General features: G+C 48.2%; 1 non-coding gene across 1 annotated transcript; it reads right to left on the reverse strand.

Moving 5' to 3' along the window:
* Positions 1-3,669: 3,669 nt before the first annotated feature.
* Positions 3,670-3,833, reverse strand: LOC126074177 (U1 spliceosomal RNA). Its single transcript, XR_007516979.1, has one exon. It is a non-coding gene; the product is annotated as a U1 spliceosomal RNA (small nuclear RNA).
* Positions 3,834-4,090: the final 257 nt, after the last annotated feature.

Here is a 4,090-nt window from a genome sequence, read left to right on the forward strand (position 1 = left end):
TTACATACAGCAATCTTGATAACCCCATGAGCACAGAATTAAGGTGCACCGACAATGCACGGAGGTTCAGCGAGACTCAAAGTCACTACTAGGTGTTAAGCACAAGACAAGGCAGAGTCAAGGCATGACCGATTCAGACAGTTTAAAAAAAAAAAAAAAAAGATCCTTTTTTTACGTTCCGATCCTTTATTACTTACGTGGGCAGTGAGAGGAAAAGTTGTCAAAGGTGCCAGCTCCTCATGGCCCTGTCCTAAGTCGACACTCAAAAAAGGTGGCCAGGTGATGGCAACATAAGTAGTTGGAAGCTCTGTTGCTGAGGAGTCAATACCTCGCTGCAGCTGAGCAGTTTTATGTCCCGTGGCTGTGCCCTAAGGAGGGCTAGGTGAAAAGTCCCACCCCTCCCTGGAAGCAGGGAGGTGGACAGGAAAACTGTCTAGCGGCGGCCTCCCACAAGAAAGAGAGGCAGATGAGAAAAGGGTCCAGCTCCTCACAAGACTGTCTATTCTGTGTTCCTGGGCGGAGGACTTGGTGTCTTGGTCATCTAGTGCTGCCGTAACAGAAATACCCCGAGTGGATGGCTTTAACAAAGCGAAATTTATTCTCTCACAATCTAGTACGTTTCAAGTCCAAATTCAGGGTGTCAGCTCTAGGGGACAGCTTTCTCTCTTGCTCGGCTCTGGAGGAAGATTCCTTGTCATCAATCAGTCTTCCCCTGGTCGAGGAGCTTCTTAGGCCAGGGACCCTAGGGCCAAAGGATGTGCTCTGCTCCCGCTGTTGCTTTCTTGGTGGTATGAGGTCCCCATTCTCTGCTTCCTTCTCTTTCCTTTATCCTTTTGAGAGATAAAAGGTGGTGCAGGCCACACCCCAGGAAAACTCCCTTCACATTGGATCAGGGATGTGACCTGGGTAAGGGTGGTGTTACAATCCCACCCTAATCCTCTTTTGACATAAAATTACAATCACATGATGGAGGATAATCACAGAATACTGGGAATGGTGGCCTAACCAAGTGGACACCTGTTGGGGGGGGACACAATTCAATCCATGACACTTGGGTTCTGGCCTATGTGGACGTGTACAAGGTGGCCAGAACACCATGGCAGAGCCATTCCCCTGCACAAGGTGTGTCTAAAAATGAAGGGGGCACTAACAGCCCCGGGGAAGAAATGCTTTCTTGTCAACCAGAACTTGTTTCAGGATCTTCAGGCTGTGAAAAGACAGAATTTTTTACTGACATTAAGAAGAGCCTCAGCCATGGGAATTCTCTCTCCCTCTAGCGTTAGGGATTGAACTGTGTCCCCCGAAGAGATATGTTGAAGTCCTAACTCCTGTACCTGTGAACGTGACCTTGTTTGGGGTAATAAGGTCTTTGTCTGAAGATAAACCCACTGCGGTGGGGTCAGTTCCGACTCATAGTGGCTTTATAGGATCGAGAAGAAAACCGTAGAGAGAGAGAGAGAGAGAGAGAGTGTGTGTGTGTGTGTGTGTGTGTGTGTGTGTGTGTGTGTGTGTGTGTGTTTTAGGTGAAAGTGAGACAGATAGGGTTAACTATGCTGGTGGAACAAAAGAGTTTTTAAAAAGATTACCATCTAGAAGTTGGGTAAACAGGAACCTGCCCTGTCAACATGAGATAGGACTGGGGTACCCCATGAATTACTATCTCCTTCTTAGTGTCTTTCTAGTCCCCTCCTCCTTTGCGGGCTCCGTATGCACAGAGGAGCAGAGTGACTGCTGTTTGATCTTTCTTAGCCCCCCGAAGATGGCGATGTAGTGCCCAAGATCAAGTGTGCTTGTGCTATATCCCGTAATAAGCGACACCAAGGGCTGCCGAGAGCACTCCATCTTGAATATCAGCAGGTTCCATCTTATATTCCAGATGCCTGAGCAACCTAATTAACATAGACCACCATTCTGAGAAGTACCCGCCCCTTCAAAGAAGCCCACTAAATATTCATTACTCTGTTGTCTCCACCGAACCTACATAAGCCCTAGCCTTGCTTCCCTTTTAGCATCAGTCATTTGGAGAGGCTTAGATCCCCGCTGACTCCTTTTGCTTGACTCAAGCAAAATAAAGCTTGCTGAAGATAAGGTTTGTCTTTCATGTATATTCTTCCTCGGGAAAAGACAAGGATCCTTTGTGTCAGATTGACAACTGGCTGAAGAAGTTTACAGCACAAATTATTTTCTTGTTCAAAAATTTATACACAAATTGTTTTGTGACATTCGTTGCCATCCCCACAATGTGTCAGCATTCTCCCCCTTTCCCTTTACACCCCGAGTTCCCCGTGTCTATTGGTCCAGGTTTCCTGTCCCTTCCTGCCTTCTCCTCTTTGCTTTGGGGCAGGTGTTGCCCATTAGGTCTTCTATACTCGATGGAACTAAAAAGCTCATTCCTCACATATGTTGTTTGTTTTATAGGCCTGTCTACTCTTTTTGGTGTTGGTGTTTTTTTTTTTCTTAATTGTACTTTAGATAAAGGTTTACAGAACAAAGTAGCTTCTCACTTAAAAAAATTAATACCCACATTGTTTTGCGACATTCGTTGCCAACCCCACGCATGACAACACTCTTCCCTTCTCGACCCTGGGTTCCCCATTACCAGCTTTCCTGTCCCCTCCTGCCTTCTAGTCCTTGCCATAGTGTTTCTTCAGTGTGTCAGACCAGTAAGTTTGGTCTTGTGTGTGTGTGTGTGTGTGTGTGTGTGTGCGCGCGTGCGTGTGTGTATGTGAGTTAGAATTTTGTTCTACATTTTTCTCCAGCTCTGTCTGGGGCCCTCTATTGTGATCCCTGTCAGAGCAGTCGGTGGTGGCAGCTGGACACCTTCTAGCTGTGCTAGACTCAGGCTGTGCTATTTGTGGTCCATCAGGCCTTTGGACTAACCTTTCCCTTGTGTCTTTGGTTTTCTTCATTCTCAAGGCTGTAAATCTTTACGGAAGCCGACTGCCACTTCTTTCTCCCACTCTTTGAAGAGAGTTATCAGTTAAGCAACACCAGAGAAGGGTGGGTCCTAGTCCTAATCCTTTCTGAGTGGTGTTTCATAAAAGAGAAGAGACGCACAGAGAGGGTCAGGCACAGGAGGAAGACACCATGTGAGGAAGACCCCTCGCAGACCAAGGAAGGCCAAGAAGCCAAACTCCCGGGGGGCTACCGACAAGCACGGCTCTTCCCCCAGGAGCCCGCGGGGAGGATAGCCCCGCCGACGCCCTAAATTGGGACTCCTACCCCCTTTACCCCCTAGAGTGGAAACCCTAGTGGCATAGTGGTTAAGTGCTAGGGCTGCTAACCAAAGGGTCGGCAGTTGAAAACCACCAGGAGCTCCTTGGAAACTCTATGGGGCAATTCCACTCTGTCCTATATGGTCGCTATGAGTTGGAATCGTCTGGATGGCACTGGGTGCTCTTGAAAGCCAGAAACTTAGCTGCATCTTCACTGTAAGAGACCTCTGAAAGAAACTTTGAGTAAAGTTACCAACGACCCAGTAAAGAACCTCAGCTGTCTCTTAAAGGGATCTCCCGTTAGTTAAGGGGCAGAGGAGTTTCGTCTTACGAAAACGTTTATTCATCATACGTTTTCTCCACATGATAATCCACAAGCCCTCCCCCCGAAAAAAAACTCGAAAACCGCCAAAAACACACCATAAACACTCTATCTTTTGACAACAAGATAAATGAGGGGAAAGCGCGAACGCAGTCCCCCACTACCACAAATTATGCAGTCGAGTTTCCCACATTTGGGGAAATCGCAGGGGTCAGCACATCCGGAGTGCAATGGATAAGCCTCGCCCTGGGAAAACCACCTTCGTGATCATGGTATCTCCCCTGCCAGGTAAGTATGAGTTGTTCCTCTGCCGCCCGCACGCAGCCTCGCACTCCTTACACTTTACGCAGACGGTCATTTCGCTAGCCTCACTCCCGGCCCCTCAGAGCCCTCCTACGCTCCTACAGCACACAACTTCATGGACAGACCTGGATTCGCTCCACAGCACAAACAGTCATAACGTCTTTAAGCAGCAATGCCGATCCAGCAGCCACTGCGCTGCCACTATCTACATAAGACAGTGCCCCGTCAGTGACATCACCGACCGCGCTCT

The sequence above is a fragment of the Elephas maximus genome, chromosome 3 (assembly GCF_024166365.1).
Source record: "Elephas maximus indicus isolate mEleMax1 chromosome 3, mEleMax1 primary haplotype, whole genome shotgun sequence".
In the NCBI taxonomy this organism is placed as follows: domain Eukaryota; kingdom Metazoa; phylum Chordata; class Mammalia; order Proboscidea; family Elephantidae; genus Elephas; species Elephas maximus.